This window comes from Notothenia rossii, assembly GCF_949606895.1.
Source record: "Notothenia rossii genome assembly, chromosome: 6".
In the NCBI taxonomy this organism is placed as follows: domain Eukaryota; kingdom Metazoa; phylum Chordata; class Actinopteri; order Perciformes; family Nototheniidae; genus Notothenia; species Notothenia rossii.
Window position 1 is genome coordinate 29537773 of NC_136909.1, and position 17207 is coordinate 29554979.

The window sequence follows — 17207 nt, forward strand, 5'->3', positions numbered from 1 at the left end:
GCCCCTAAAAGTGACTTTTAATGGTGTTTTTTGTATTTAAATGATGTGTTTTATCTTTCTCCAGGGTCCCCGACGCAATGCACATAGTCTGGAGCTCGCTGGGGTCCCGCAAAATGCTTTAATCACGATTTTGTCCTTTTCCCCATCACTTTGTTAACGAAGTGGACAGAGGCTGTTTTTTGCCCCTAAAAGTGACTTTTAATGGTGTTTTTGGCATTTAAATGATGGGTTTTATATTTCTCCAGGGTCCCCGACGCAATGCACATAGTCTGGAGCTCGCTGGGGTCCCGCAAAATGCTTTAATCACGATTTGGTCCTTTTCCCCATCACTTTGTTAACGAAGTGGACAGAGGCTGTTTTTTGCCCCTAAAAGTGACTTTTAATGGTGTTTTTGTCATTTGAATGATGGGTCTTATCATTATCCAGGGTCCCCGACACAATGAAACTAGTCTGGAGCTCGCTGGGGTCCCGCAAAATGCTTTAATCACGATTTTGTCCTTTTCCCCATCACTTTGTTAACGAAGTGGACAGAGGCTGTTTTTTGCCCCTAAAAGTGACTTTTAATGGTGTTTTTTGTATTTAAATGATGTGTTTTATCATTATCCAGGGTCCCCGACACAATGAAACTAGTCTGGAGCTCGCTGGGGTCCCGCAAAATGCTTTAATCACGATTTTGTCCTTTTCCCCATCACTTTGTTAACGAAGTGGACAGAGGCTGTTTTTTGCCCTAAAAGTGACTTTTAATGGTGTTTTTGGCATTTAAATGATGGGTTTTATCATTCTCCAGGGTCCCCGACACAATGAAACTAGTCTGGAGCTCGCTGGGGTCCCGCAAAATGCTTTAATCACGATTTGGTCCATTTCCCCATCAGTTTGTTAACGAAGTGGACAGAGGCTGTTTTTTGCCCCTAAAAGTGACTTTTAATGGTGTTTTTGGCATTTAAATGATGGGTCTTATCATTATCCAGGGTCCCCGACACAATGAAACTAGTCTGGAGCTCGCTGGGGTCCCGCAAAATGCTTTAATCACGATTTGGTCCTTTTCCCCATCACTTTGTTAACGAAGTGGACAGAGGCTGTTTTTTGCCCCTAAAAGTGACTTTTAATGGTGTTTTTGGCATTTAAATGATGGGTTTTATATTTCTCCAGGGTCCCCGACGCAATGCACATAGTCTGGAGCTCGCTGGGGTCCCGCAAAATGCTTTAATCACGATTTGGTCCTTTTCCCCATCACTTTGTTAACGAAGTGGACAGAGGCTGTTTTTTGCCCCTAAAAGTGACTTTTAATGGTGTTTTTGGCATTTAAATGATGGGTCTTATCATTATCCAGGGTCCCCGACACAATGAAACTAGTCTGGAGCTCGCTGGGGTCCCGCAAAATGCTTTAATCACGATTTTGTCCTTTTCCCCATCACTTTGTTAACGAAGTGGACAGAGGCTGTTTTTTGCCCCTAAAAGTGACTTTTAATGGTGTTTTTTGTATTTAAATGATGTGTTTTATCTTTCTCCAGGGTCCCCGACGCAATGCACATAGTCTGGAGCTCGCTGGGGTCCCGCAAAATGCTTTAATCACGATTTTGTCCTTTTCCCCATCACTTTGTTAACGAAGTGGACAGAGGCTGTTTTTTGCCCCTAAAAGTGACTTTTAATGGTGTTTTTGGCATTTAAATGATGGGTTTTATATTTCTCCAGGGTCCCCGACGCAATGCACATAGTCTGGAGCTCGCTGGGGTCCCGCAAAATGCTTTAATCACGATTTGGTCCTTTTCCCCATCACTTTGTTAACGAAGTGGACAGAGGCTGTTTTTTGCCCCTAAAAGTGACTTTTAATGGTGTTTTTGTCATTTGAATGATGGGTCTTATCATTATCCAGGGTCCCCGACACAATGAAACTAGTCTGGAGCTCGCTGGGGTCCCGCAAAATGCTTTAATCACGATTTTGTCCTTTTCCCCATCACTTTGTTAACGAAGTGGACAGAGGCTGTTTTTTGCCCCTAAAAGTGACTTTTAATGGTGTTTTTTGTATTTAAATGATGTGTTTTATCATTATCCAGGGTCCCCGACACAATGAAACTAGTCTGGAGCTCGCTGGGGTCCCGCAAAATGCTTTAATCACGATTTTGTCCTTTTCCCCATCACTTTGTTAACGAAGTGGACAGAGGCTGTTTTTTGCCCTAAAAGTGACTTTTAATGGTGTTTTTGGCATTTAAATGATGGGTTTTATCATTCTCCAGGGTCCCCGACACAATGAAACTAGTCTGGAGCTCGCTGGGGTCCCGCAAAATGCTTTAATCACGATTTGGTCCATTTCCCCATCAGTTTGTTAACGAAGTGGACAGAGGCTGTTTTTTGCCCCTAAAAGTGACTTTTAATGGTGTTTTTTGTATTTAAATGATGTGTTTTATCTTTCTCCAGGGTCCCCGACGCAATGCACATAGTCTGGAGCTCGCTGGGGTCCCGCAAAATGCTTTAATCACGATTTTGTCCTTTTCCCCATCACTTTGTTAACGAAGTGGACAGAGGCTGTTTTTTGCCCCTAAAAGTGACTTTTAATGGTGTTTTTTGTATTTAAATGATGTGTTTTATCTTTCTCCAGGGTCCCCGACGCAATGCACATAGTCTGGAGCTCGCTGGGGTCCCGCAAAATGCTTTAATCACGATTTTGTCCTTTTCCCCATCACTTTGTTAACGAAGTGGACAGAGGCTGTTTTTTGCCCCTAAAAGTGACTTTTAATGGTGTTTTTTGTATTTAAATGATGTGTTTTATCATTCTCCAGGGTCCCCGACACAATGCACATAGTCTGGAGCTCGCTGGGGTCCCGCAAATGCTTTAATCAGGCGTTTTAACACTTTTCCCCACGAAAATGATTTTTAATTATTTTTTGGGGGCTATATAAATCAAATTCCGGTTAATGCCGAGCACAATTGTACCTTTTACTATTTTAATGTATTTGCATGATATATCTTTGGGCGATAAAAGCGACATATTTGGATGACTTTGTCAGTTTATGGAGCTTATCCCACAAATCCCGGATGATCCGGGCCAAATTTGGGAGCTCATAGGCAGCCTGCCATAGGCCCCCACCCGTGGAATGAAAAAAAAATGAAAGAAAACGGTCAATTATATGTTAAAATAATCAAAAAATGAACTTTTAAAATTACATGGGAGAGGGGATCTGAAAAATTGGAGAAGGGGAAAAGTGTTCGGCGCTTCGGGACGAAGCGCCGAACACTTTTCCCCTACCCCGTTGCAAGGTACAACGGAGAGGGGAATCCAGACTTCCCCTCCTCCGTTGTAAAAAACCGTTCATGTTTTACAAGCTACCTTCTGCACGAAATCGGAAACCCGGTTTTTGAGAGGACTCAGAAAAAAAACGGCTGTGTAACTTCATGGAGGAATTCATCCGCTGTATGTGCACTTTGGCTCGGATACATTTTGTTGCCTGGAGACCCCCCAGCATGGTTCTTACCAAACTTAAAGTTTTTGAACTGGGCTCTGGAGGAAGGTAAGGGGAGTTGACAGGGGACTCAATCCGCCTCATGAGGCACTATTTTCGGATACATTTCAACACTTTTAGCCCTTTTTGATGGTTCTCCAAAAAATAACTCTGACTTTTTCAGAGTGTGGAGGAAGGTGAGGGGAGTTGACAGGGGACTTTATCCGCCTTATGGGGCACTATTCCCGGATACATTTCAACACTTTTAGCCCTTTTTGATGGTTCTCCAAAAAATAACTCTGACTTTTTCAGAGTGTGGAGGAAGGTGAGGGGAGTTGACAGGGGACTTTATCCGCCTTATGGGGCACTATTCCCGGATACATTTCAACACTTTTAGCCCTTTTTGATGGTTCTCCAAAAAATAACTCTGACTTTTTCAGAGTGTGGAGGAAGGTGAGGGGAGTTGACAGGGGACTTTACCCGCCTTATGGGGCACTATTCCCGGATACATTTCAACACTTTTAGCCCTTTTTGATGGTTCTCCAAAAAATAACTCTGACTTTTTCAGAGTGTGGAGGAAGGTGAGGGGAGTTGACAGGGGACTTTATCCGCCTTATGGGGCACTATTCCCGGATACATTTCAACACTTTTAGCCCTTTTTGATGGTTCTCCAAAAAATAACTCTGACTTTTTCAGAGTGTGGAGGAAGGTGAGGGGAGTTGACAGGGGACTTTACCCGCCTTATGGGGCACTATTCCCGGATACATTTCAACACTTTTAGCCCTTTTTGATGGTTCTCCAAAAAATAACTCTGACTTTTTCAGAGTGTGGAGGAAGGTGAGGGGAGTTGACAGGGGACTTTACCCGCCTTATGGGGCACTATTCCCGGATACATTTCAACACTTTTAGCCCTTTTTGATGGTTCTCCAAAAAATAACTCTGACTTTTTCAGAGTGTGGAGGAAGGTGAGGGGAGTTGACAGGGGACTTTACCCGCCTTATGGGGCACTATTCTCGGATACATTTTTTCATTTTCACCCATTTTTGATGGTTCTCCAAAAAGACAAGTTAGTCTTTTTTCTTCCCCCTTCCTCTTCTGATTTCTCACTGATCGAATGGCAAACGCGACCCGCCATCGGAGGGCCTCCGCCGGCCCGGCCTCGTGCCGGTGCTCTGGCGGTCGGTTCCTCCGAACTGCGGGTTCGACTCTGATGGCCGGGAGGGACGAGGGAAACGTCGGGGGGGTCTGCTGGAGGCTCCGGGCACAGGACCCTACTTCATCAAACTACCTATTTGATCCTGCGTAACAACCACATATATGCTTGTCTGCAAAGACATTGATCGAATGGCAAACGTGACCCGCCATCGGAGGGCCTCTGCCGGCCCGGCCTCGTGCCGGTGCTCTGGCGGTCGGTTCCTCCGAACTGCGGGTTCGACTCTGATGGCCGGGAGGGACGGGGGAAACGTCGGGGGGGGTCTGCTGGAGGCTCCTGCTGGAGTCTTGCGTTCACTGGGACCTGGCTCGAAAAACTCGAAACCCTGACTCCAGTGCGGTGTTGCGGCCATGCGCCTCCGGGTACCAGACTCCCCTGCCTCCTCCGTGTTGCGTGGGCTGCGTGGGGGTAACCCTGCGTGTCCGTTACCCTGCGTGTCTCTTACCTCCCAGGCCGACCGATATGAAGCGTTTCCAAGACGAACCGTCTGACTCAGGGGTCCCACCACAGGTTCCGTAGCGGGGTGGAAGTTCCACCTCCCCTCTTTGCCGCGGAATGCAAAACAAACACCTGTTTCTCTCATCCTCCACTGTGGCATAGCGGCCTTAGTCGGCTGCGGCATTCAGCAATTGGCCTTGCTCCGGGCACAGGACCCTACTTCATCAAACTACCTATTTGATCCTGCGTAACAACCACATATATGCTTGTCTGCAAAGACATTGATCGAATGGCAAACGTGACCCGCCATCGGAGGGCCTCCGCCGGCCCGGCCTCGTGCCGGTGCTCTGGCGGTCGGTTCCTCCGAACTGCGGGTTCGACTCTGATGGCCGGGAGGGACGAGGGAAACGTCGGGGGGGTCTGCTGGAGGCTCCGGGCACAGGACCCTACTTCATCAAACTACCTATTTGATCCTGCGTAACAACCACATATATGCTTGTCTGCAAAGACATTGATCGAATGGCAAACGTGACCCGCCATCGGAGGGCCTCCGCCGGCCCGGCCTCGTGCCGGTGCTCTGGCGGTCGGTTCCTCCGAACTGCGGGTTCGACTCTGATGGCCGGGAGGGACGGGGGAAACGTCGGGGGGGTCTGCTGGAGGCTCCTGCTGGAGTCTTGCGTTCACTGGGACCTGGCTCGAAAAACTCGAAACCCTGACTCCAGTGCGGTGTTGCGGCCATGCGCCTCCGGGTACCAGACTCCCCTGCCTCCTCCGTGTTGCGTGGGCTGCGTGGGGGTAACCCTGCGTGTCCGTTACCCTGCGTGTCTCTTACCTCCCAGGCCGACCGATATGAAGCGTTTCCAAGACGAACCGTCTGACTCAGGGGTCCCACCACAGGTTCCGTAGCGGGGTGGAAGTTCCACCTCCCCTCTTTGCCGCGGAATGCAAAACAAACACCTGTTTCTCTCATCCTCCACTGTGGCATAGCGGCCTTAGTCGGCTGCGGCATTCAGCAATTGGCCTTGCTCCGGGCACAGGACCCTACTTCATCAAACTACCTATTTGATCCTGCGTAACAACCACATATATGCTTGTCTGCAAAGACATTGATCGAATGGCAAACGTGACCCGCCATCGGAAGGCCTCCGCCGGCCCGGCTTCGTGCCGGTGCTCTGGCGGTCGGTTCTTCCAAACTGCGGGTTTGACTCTGCTCCTGGGAGCACATATGCTTGTCTGCAAAGAGGGACATGCCTGGTCCCGCCCAGGTGTTCTTCTACGGCTAGTGTCCAGCCAGCTGCGGTATCATCAACTTTGACCCGCCATCGGAGGGCCTCCTCCCCGGGTCCAGCTTCCGGTGCTAGGCGGTCGGTTCCTCCAAACTGTGTGATTGACTCTGCTCCTGGGAGCACATATGCTTGTCTGCAAAGAGGGACATGCCTGGTCCCGCCCAGGTGTTCTTCTACGGCTAGTGTCCAGCCAGCTGCGGTATCATCAACTTTGACCCGCCATCGGAGGGCCTCCTCCCCGGGTCCAGCTTCCGGTGCTAGGCGGTCGGTTCCTCCAAACTGTGTGATTGACTCTGCTCCTGGGAGCACATATGCTTGTCTGCAAAGAGGGACATGCCTGGTCCCGCCCAGGTGTTCTTCTACGGCTAGTGTCCAGCCAGCTGCGGTATCATCAACTTTGACCCGCCATCGGAGGGCCTCCTCCCCGGGTCCAGCTTCCGGTGCTAGGCGGTCGGTTCCTCCAAACTGTGTGATTGACTCTGCTCCTGGGAGCACATATGCTTGTCTGCAAAGAGGGACATGCCTGGTCCCGCCCAGGTGTTCTTCTACGGCTAGTGTCCAGCCAGCTGCGGTATCATCAACTTTGACCCGCCATCGGAGGGCCTCCTCCCCGGGTCCAGCTTCCGGTGCTAGGCGGTCGGTTCCTCCAAACTGTGTGATTGACTCTGCTCCTGGGAGCACATATGCTTGTCTGCAAAGAGGGACATGCCTGGTCCCGCCCAGGTGTTCTTCTACGGCTAGTGTCCAGCCAGCTGCGGTATCATCAACTTTGACCCGCCATCGGAGGGCCTCCTCCCCGGGTCCAGCTTCCGGTGCTTGGCGGTCGGTTCATCCAAACTACGGGTAATCCTGGAGCGGACATAAACAAAGAATGATATTTTACAGGACATGATGGATATGTGTTTTTTCCAGGCTTTTTGGAAATAAACCAAATGTGATTTTGCAGTGCATGATATAGCTCATTTTACCCATGTGATGTTGTACAGTACATTACTGAGCTCATTTAACGATATTGGTCTACCAGGTGAAGTGGGATGCTGCCATTTCCCAACTGGTCTCCGGAGGAATATAAGGAGAGTTGACAGGGGACTCTGCCCAGTGCTCATGAACCAAATGAGGGGTGTGTTAGAGGGGAAAGGCTCTGGCTGTTTCTGCAGCCTCTGCATCTACCTTCTCTCCCCACCCCGATACCAGCGCGTGCCTGCTGTAAAAGGCAGGTGCACGGGCTCTCACTTCCACTAACTCTGAGCCTGGCTCCCGAGCAGCACGTTCTCCCCGGCAGTCCGCCAGCAGATGAAAAACACCCACCTCTCCGCCTCTTCCGAGGGACGAGGGAACCGCGCGGGGGGGTCTGCTGGAGGTTCCTGCCGGGTGCTCCGTACTGCGTTTCACCGGGACCTGGCTCGAAAAACTCGGAACTCTGACTCCAGTGCGGTGTGGCGGTCTCGCCCTGGCCGTCCACCGTGCGCCTCCGGGTACCTGACTCCCCTGCCTCCTCCGGGGGCAGGTGCGAGGGGTTCAATGCCTCCTCCCCCCGCTGCGGCGAAAGCCGGAGCGGGACGGAGCGCCCGGAGGTACTGTTACCCCCACGTTTTGTACCCAAAACTGTCTTGTGAGTTCGTGGCAGAACCATGAAACAAAAAACAATCAATGTATCGGACCCATCGCCAGTCGCGTTGGTGCGGAGGTGGGACCATTTTAACCAGGTGGTAGCCCAAGTCCTCCCCTTGGTCCGTGTTCCCTGCATTGAAGCATCGGACCCATGGTTGCAATCAGCAGTTGGCTAACGCATATAAACGGAGAAACAGAAAACCATTTAAATATAATTCATTGTGTGTGTTTTTGGAAGGATGTTGACCGAATGCCCGGTGTGCAGCCTCCGCTATCTGGCTTTGAATAAGCACCTTAAGCACAAACATGCAGTGCGGAACCTGGATGAAAGAGGCATCATTCTTAAAATGGCCAGTGGTAGAATAAATGTTCGGACCAAACCCTGTCCCATCACAGGGTGTTCGTATGCTGGGAGGAAACTACACCGTCATGTAACTCGTGACCACCCTGAGTTCTCCCGAGATGAGGCACATCAGGTCATGGCAAGGCTGAAGCATAGTGTGGCCCTGCAGTTGCTCCATGACCTCCGAGAGACTAATCCCATCATTGGAATGGCTACATCATTGGATATAGACAATGAGGAGGAATACCCGGTGCACCCTCCACCCTTCTCCCCACATACCGAGTGTGACGAAGAGGACTGCATGCAGGTGAGGCTGGACAATGTGGCATTGAGGGCTCAGAAGGATGCCCTCATTGATGAGGTGAAGACCCTGCGCTCCAGGCTAAAACAGGGTCTAAAACCCAGGAAGCAGAATGCCACTGCTGCTCTGCTTGAGGAAGACGAAGAATGTATACGATTTAAGGGCGTAGCAATCCCAAGTACCCCCGACATGAACTCAGTAGCCTCCGGCAGCAATACCCCTCTCAAGACCCCGGTGAAGACTGTCATGCGGTCCATAGAAGCCTCTGCGAGTGAGACCCCCCTCAAGTCTGTGATGCGGTCCCCAGAAGCCTCCGGAAGCAAGACCCCGGTGAAGACTGTCATGCGGTCCGACAAAGCCTCCGGTAGTGAGACCCCGGTGAACACTGTCATGCGGTCCCCAGAAGCCTCCGGAAGCAAGACCCCGGTGAAGACTGTCATGCGGTCCAACAAAGCCTCCGGTAGAGAGACCCCTCTCAAGTCTGTGATGCGGTCCCCAGAAGCCTCCGGAAGCAAGACCCCAGTGAAGACTGTCATGTGGTCCCCAGAAGCCTCCGGTAGTGAGACCCCAGTGAAGACTGTCATGCGGTCCATAGAAGCCTCTGCGAGTGAGATCCCTCTCAAGTCTGTGATGCGGTCCCCAGAAGCCTCCGGAAGCAAGACCCCGATGCAGACTGTCATGCGGTCCGTAGAAGCCTCCTGTAGTGAGACCCCTGTATGCCAGAAGACCCGTGCGTCTGTCTCCAATAAGCTGAAAGCTAATCTGGCTAAGGACTGGCCCTCTTCCCAAAATCAATGGTGCACTGGGAAGGGACTGCGGAATACCATGCGTGAAATCACGTTGCCTAAAAGCATGGAGACGTACATTCAGACATACAGAGGTCATTGTGAGGGTCTTGCACCGACAGTAAAACGGAAAGAGAATTGTATGTCCAATGTCAGCCGGATAAAGAACTTCATAGTATTCATGGCCCATGGTTTTGACCGGCTGTCAGACTGGCTGTTTCTAAAAGACACAAAGAGGGTCCGTGGCTGGAGCAAGTATATTTCAGAGTCGGGCCGGACAGTCACAACATCGCTGTTGTTCCTGAAGACTGTGAACCATTTCCTGAGGTACTTGTCTGCATCAAAGCTCCGGGGGTGCAGGCTCACCCAGTCTGATATGACCCACATCATCAGAGAGGTGAAAGCCAACATTAACGATTTGAAAAAGTCTGTCACTCTCCACCAGTTTAAGGTGAAGAGGGACAAGCTGGATCGTCTGCCGAGCCAGGCGGAGCTTCTCGCCGCCATGGCGGCCGCTGAGAAGCGCATCCCTGATCTCCTTGACCTGATGGCTAGCAATCCGACCACAATCACCCAGTACCTGCTATATGGCTATCTAACCCTCCATTGGAGCCTCCTGTATGGCCACCGTCCGGGTGTGTATGCAAACATGACCAACACGGAGGTCTTTGAGGCGGACAGAAGGGGCACTGCTGAGGGCTACATCATCCACGTGCAGGATCACAAGACTGCCAAGACATTTGGTGAAGCACAGCTGGTGCTTACAATAAAGGAGTTTAGCTGGGTCATGCGGTGGATGGGGATAAAAGAGGGCTTGTCGGGTCCTCAGAATGAATTCTTCCTTTTCACATCGGGGAAGCAGGCTTCCAAGAACCTGAACGCTCACTTGAAGAGGGCTTGGGCTGATGCTGGGCTAGAAACAGCCGTCACCTTCACCATCTTGCGCACTGCCCTGGCTGACAATATCAAGCATCACCAAGATCCAGAAAGCAGGTCGATTCTGGCTAGGTTTATGTGCCACGACGTAAGCACTGCAGACCGGTTCTACGCGAATACGCCTGGAATAAAGGAGGCATTGAAGATCCGCTCCATGTTCAGGGCGGCGGCAGCAGCTGCAGCAGCATCATCATCAGAAGGAGGTCTACCACCGTCAGCTACCTCCGAAGAGGATTCAGGGGCGGAGAGCAGCGATACCTCTTCTTCAGGACCGATTGGTACTCCTGATGAGGGGAAAGGGGCCGTGGACTCAACCTTTTTTCCCCGGTGCACTGTACAAGTTAGACGGCTAATATGGCCCCAAGGCCCCTGTTAATCATGTTGTTATTATGTTTATTTTGTATACTGTTTTTGTAAAATTGGTGTGATAATTAAATAAAAAATAAAAAAAAAACATTAGTATAACCTTGAAGGTTCCCAGGGGCAAATACAGTGCCTGTCATTTTGCAGGATATAATTTAACATGTAACCTCTCCTGGAAATGGACATACTCTGTGCATTTCCAGGAGAGGTTCCATGTTAAATTATATCCTGCAATATCCTCCAAAGAAGGGGTGGTAGTGTCATGAATAAGGCCGAATATGTATGCCGATGTGCGGACGGTAAAGCACCGCAAAATCCACCCCTTTAGGGTAACCAGGGGCATGAAGTTCTGTAGGGTGTGAACATCTGGGTTTAGTCCGAGTGAGGAGTGCTCGAGCGTGGGAGGATGTGTAAGGCAGAGGAGGGTAACAAAAGGTGTGTGCAGGAGCAGGGAGAAAAGAGAAAATAAAAAGACTCAAAGTGTTCCACCTTCCAGCAGCAGCAGCAGCGGGCCCGCTCTGTCCGTGGTGCTGAACACCTGCCTGTCTATGTGGAGTACAAAAACAAACAAAGACAAACACCTTTAAGGTCACCAGGGGCGTGAGGTTCTGGTTCTGGCGGTGTGCATGGAGGGGTTTAGTCCGAGTGAGGAGTGCTCGAGCGTGGGAGGATGTGTAAGGCAGAGGAGGGGAACAAAAAAAAACGAATACAAATAAGTTAAAGTGTGAACCTCCAGCAGGGCAGGTGCTGCTGCTGCTGCTGCTGCTGCTGCTGCTGCTGCTGCTGCTGCTGCTGCTGCTGCTGCTGCTGTGAAGGAGGACGAATATTGATGCTTGTGTTCGGACGGTAAAGCACCGCAAAATCCACCCCCCCTTAAAGGTGACCAGGGGCATGAGATTCTGCAGGGTGTGAACATCTGGGTTTAGTCCGTGGGGGAGTGCTTAAGTCCGGGGGCCCGGGGTCTCACGGTGCACGAGGTTATGGAAGTGCAGCAGGGCAGGTGCTGCTGCTGCTGCTGCTGCTGCTGCTGCTGCTGCTGCTGCTGCTGCTGCTGCTGCTGCTGCTGCTGTGAAGGAGGACGAATATTGATGCTTGTGTTCGGACGGTAAAGCACCGCAAAATCCACCCCCCCTTAAAGGTGACCAGGGGCATGAGATTCTGCAGGGTGTGAACATCTGGGTTTAGTCCGTGGGGGAGTGCTTAAGTCCGGGGGCCCGGGGTCTCACGGTGCACGAGGTTATGGAAGTGCCACTGTTGCCGGAGGTCCTTAGTCCGTCCTTTGGGGCTCTGTCAGGGGCTACAGAGAGGTGGTTTTCCCGGTCCCTCTCCTGGAGGTATGAAATAACCTGAGCTCCATGTGAGGGAGCCGTGCTGGAGCTGCTTAGTCCGTCCTTTGGTGGTCTTTGAGGGGCTAATGAGAGGTGTTTTCCCCGGTCTATTTGATGGAAGTCTGACACGAGCAGAGTGTGCATGCTTTGAAACTAATCCACCCACACTTAGCATGCTATTTTAGGGTATAAATCGTACCTTGTCACCATGCACTTTGCTCCCTGGGACGACGCGCCCTCCTGTGGGGACACATGAGAACTGCACTCAAATCACTTTGTGCTTTTTAAACAGTTTAACATATTTTTTTCCACATTTAAAAAACGCTTTCTGCCCTGGAAATCATTTCTAATCATTATTACCGTTATGGAGGGGCTGCAGGAACACTTTCCCCGCCTTGCAAACATTTATTCCTGGTTCAAATAATCAATTTGTTCCGCCTGCTTTGCGTCAGCACCTCTGCGGCTGTCGGATTAACACAGATGAATGCACTTTTAACACTCACGCAGCCAGAATTCCTGCTCTTTTCCTGGGTTACAAAGTGAGGTGACGCAGCCTGTCCTCTGAGTCTCCCCGCCTCTCATAGACTTATTTCTGGGTAAAAAAAGCCATGTGCTCCGCCCCCTGGATCTCTGCATGTGTGTGTGTGCCTGTGAGTCTGTGGCTACTGTCCACATGCCCGCATTAGGAGGCACTATTTTCGGATACATTTTCTCATTTTCACCACTTTTCATGTTTTTATTATGTATATTGTTATATTATTATTATTATTATTATTGTATATATGTATACTGTGTATACTGTTTTTGTAAAAATCATGTGATTATTAAATAAATAATAAAACATGAATATAACCTTGAAGTTTCCCAGGGGCAAATACAGTGCCAGGTGTCAGACTATTTAAACAATGTTTACCCAGGATTCCGACACCTTCCCTGGCTTGTAAAATGCGGTGATGCGCCCTGGAGGTATCAGAGTATTTTAAACAACTTTTCCCCGCCTTTCAAACACTTTTTCCTGGCTTATAGCCTGTCATTTTGCAGGATATAATTTAACATGGAACCTCTCCCAGGGGCAAATACAGTGCCAGGTGTCAGACTATTTAAACAATGTTTACCCAGGATTCCGACACCTTCCCTGGCTTGTAAAATGCGGTGATGCGCCCTGGAGGTATCAGAGTATTTTAAACAACTTTTCCCCGCCTTTCAAACACTTTTTCCTGGCTTATAGCCTGTCATTTTGCAGGATATAATTTAACATGGAACCTCTCCCAGGGGCAAATACAGTGCCAGGTGTCAGACTATTTAAACAATGTTTACCCAGGATTCCGACACCTTCCCTGGCTTGTAAAATGCGGTGATGCGCCCTGGAGGTATCAGAGTATTTTAAACAACTTTTCCCCGCCTTTCAAACACTTTTTCCTGGCTTATAGCCTGTCATTTTGCAGGATATAATTTAACATGGAACCTCTCCCAGGGGCAAATACAGTGCCAGGTGTCAGACTATTTAAACAATGTTTACCCAGGATTCCGACACCTTCCCTGGCTTGTAAAATGCGGTGATGCGCCCTGGAGGTATCAGAGTATTTTAAACAACTTTTCCCCGCCTTTCAAACACTTTTTCCTGGCTTATAGCCTGTCATTTTGCAGGATATAATTTAACATGGAACCTCTCCCAGGGGCAAATACAGTGCCAGGTGTCAGACTATTTAAACAATGTTTACCCAGGATTCCGACACCTTCCCTGGCTTGTAAAATGCGGTGATGCGCCCTGGAGGTATCAGAGTATTTTAAACAACTTTTCCCCGCCTTTCAAACACTTTTTCCTGGCTTATAGCCTGTCATTTTGCAGGATATAATTTAACATGGAACCTCTCCCAGGGGCAAATACAGTGCCAGGTGTCAGACTATTTAAACAATGTTTACCCAGGATTCCGACACCTTCCCTGGCTTGTAAAATGCGGTGATGCGCCCTGGAGGTATCAGAGTATTTTAAACAACTTTTCCCCGCCTTTCAAACACTTTTTCCTGGCTTATAGCCTGTCATTTTGCAGGATATAATTTAACATGGAACCTCTCCCAGGGGCAAATACAGTGCCAGGTGTCAGACTATTTAAACAATGTTTACCCAGGATTCCGACACCTTCCCTGGCTTGTAAAATGCGGTGATGCGCCCTGGAGGTATCAGAGTATTTTAAACAACTTTTCCCCGCCTTTCAAACACTTTTTCCTGGCTTATAGCCTGTCATTTTGCAGGATATAATTTAACATGGAACCTCTCCTGGAAATGGACATACTCTGCGCATTTCCAGGAGAGGTTCCATGTTAAATGATATCCTGCAAAATGACAGGCAACAACTCTCTTCCAGACGTTTAAAAACACTTTTCCGACTATTTTAAACAACTTTTCCCCGCCTTTCAAACACTTTTTCCTGGCTTATAGCCTGTCATTTTGCAGGATATAATTTAACATGGAACCTCTCCTGGAAATGGACATACTCTGCGCATTTCCAGGAGAGGTTCCATGTTAAATGATATCCTGCAAAATGACAGGCAACAACTCTCTTCCAGACGTTTAAAAACACTTTTCCGACTATTTTAAACAACTTTTCCCCGCCTTTCAAACACTTTTTCCTGGCTTATAGCCTGTCATTTTGCAGGATATAATTTAACATGGAACCTCTCCTGGAAATGGACATACTCTGCGCATTTCCAGGAGAGGTTCCATGTTAAATTATATCCTGCAAAATGACAGGCAACAACTCTCTTCCAGACGTTTAAAAACACTTTTCCGACTATTTTAAACAACTTTTCCCCGCCTTTCAAACACTTTTTCCTGGCTTATAGCCTGTCATTTTGCAGGATATAATTTAACATGGAACCTCTCCTGGAAATGGACATATTCTGTGCATTTCCAGGAGAGGTTACATGTTAAATGATATCCTGCAAAATGACAGGCTACAACTCTCTTCCAGACGTTTAAAAACACTTTCCCCGACCATTTAAACATTATTTATGGCTTGTAAAGTGCGGTGATGAGCCCTGACAGTATCAGACTATTTAAAGGGTTACCAGGAGCATGAGAATATCCTCCACAGAAGGGGTGGTGGTGCCGTGAATAAGGCCGAATATGGATACCGATGTGCCGACGGTAAAGCACCGCAAAATCCACCCCCTTTAGGTTAACCAGGGGCATGGAGTTCTGTAGGGTGTGAACATCTGGGTTTAGTCCGTGGGGGAGTGCTTAAGTCCGGGAGTCCGGGGACTCACGGTGTGCAAGGTTATGGAGGTGCCCATGTCAGGGACACATGCTGGAGGTCTGTGGTCCGTCCTTTGGGGGTCTTGGAGGGGCCACAGAGAGGAGATTTCCCCGGTCTCTGTCCTGGATGAGTGAAATAAACAGAGTCTCCATGTCAGGGACACATGCTGGAGGTCTCTCTCCCGAGAGTGGACGTCCATTGCCTGTAAATTGGTCTAACATTAGGTCTGTCACTTTGGCTAACCGCACCACTGTCTGTCGTCTCCCGCAAGTGGACATCCATTGTCACTTTGGCTAACCGCACCACTGTCTGTCGTCTCCCGCAAGTGGACATCCATTGCGCCTAAATAGGGGGAGGGTTCTGTCATGATTCTTGTGTTGTGTCACGTTTTAAGTTTTTGTGTCTGGAAGTGGGTGTTTTTCTGTTCTCCTTGTCATGTTTTTCTCCCTGTGTTTTCCTGTCTGTCGTTCCCTGGTGTGTCTAATTTCCTGATTGTTTTCACCTGTCATCCCTTCTGTGTCTCCTGTGTTCATCAGCGTCAGTCCCACCCCTGATTGTTCCCACCTGTGTCTTATAGTCATGTGTTTAAATTCCCCTGTCTCCCAGTGTTCAGTGTCAGTTCGTTTTTGTCTATGGTGATGGTCATGTGGAGTTAATTTTGGTTGTTTATTCATTTATTTTCTATCTATTTATTTCAATCAGGAAACATTAATATACTGGTTTAGTTGTGCAGATTGTCATGCAAAATAGGTCTCAGTTGGGAGGGAACCTTGGTTACAATATTTTGTTTCCCTTGGGACTCTTTTGATGAGGGACCGTCAGCCATCTTAAAAAGGGCCACTGAAATGTTCGTCAGTCATGTTTTGATCAGCCACAGGGCACACGGGCAGCCGGTGAGTGTTTGGTTTAAATATGTGTTTATGGTGATAGACTTTTGTTGTGTATGCTTTATGTAATTTGTTGATAATGTGTTTTCTCTTAGGTTGATAACCTAACTTCAAATGGATTTGTAAGAAGAAAAAGCTAACTTTGTATGGAGGAAGTTAACTTTGAAACTAACTTAAAGAATAAAATCCTAAACTAAAGCTGAGTGGTCACGCCCCGTGTTGTCCAACCCTTTTGGTGGGAGTAAAACCGAACAGTCAGGTCTATGCTTTTTGTCTATTGCCATGGTCAGTGCTTTGCTCTTGTCTCTTGCCACAGTCAGGTCTATGCTCTTTTGAGTTCTTGATAAGTTTGATCCTCACTACGTGAGCGTTTTCATTTTGTTCTCCATTTTTTGTCATCTCAGCTAGAGATTGATAGACCATTTTTTGTTGTTAATTTTTGCTGTTCATGAAAAAATAAAGTATCTTACAAATACTTTACCTCTGTCTCCCGGGTCGTGCAATTAGGTCCTACCTCCTAAGTGTCTGAGTTCTTAACACAACGCACCCTTATGCACCCCCGTAGAACCGGGCCTGGCATAAACACGCAGCATTTAGGTAAAATGCTATTACTCAGTTGATGTATTTTTGATTATTGCTTGTTCTTTGTAGTTTGTGTGAGTTTACCTTGACTAAGGTGTCCATGTTCTGCAACTCTCCATTTGTTTCTCCTCCTCTGTATTGAACTTCTGTAGCAGAGGCTCCAGCTCACCTATCTGCACAGACAGGAGTGTGTGTGCACTGTGAGTCAAATATCACACAGCATAACACTGATTACCCTTCAGCTGTCTTATGTCCGGGGTCAGAAGATATGTTGAGGGAAACTTGCACACATTTTATAAAGATGCTATAAAACCAAGCCGTTAATATGCTTACTGCGTGGAAGTTGTGTTCACAGGTTTTGTGTTTTTATTATATTTTAAATGCCATTTTGATGCTTTAAAAAGGCTTATGCTTAGTGTATTTATATGCCCCTGTTGTCA

The 17207-nt window shown here is 48.6% G+C and overlaps 1 long non-coding RNA gene across 1 annotated transcript in view; it reads right to left on the bottom strand.

The window, feature by feature from the left end:
• Positions 1-16941, bottom strand: part of LOC307043948 — a 38505-nt gene extending 21564 nt beyond the window's left edge. The window contains exon 1 of the long non-coding RNA XR_013809471.1: positions 16852-16941. This is a non-coding gene — a long non-coding RNA (uncharacterized lncRNA). The remainder of the gene's footprint in view (positions 1-16851) is intronic.
• Between the last annotated feature and the right edge of the window lie 266 nt (positions 16942-17207).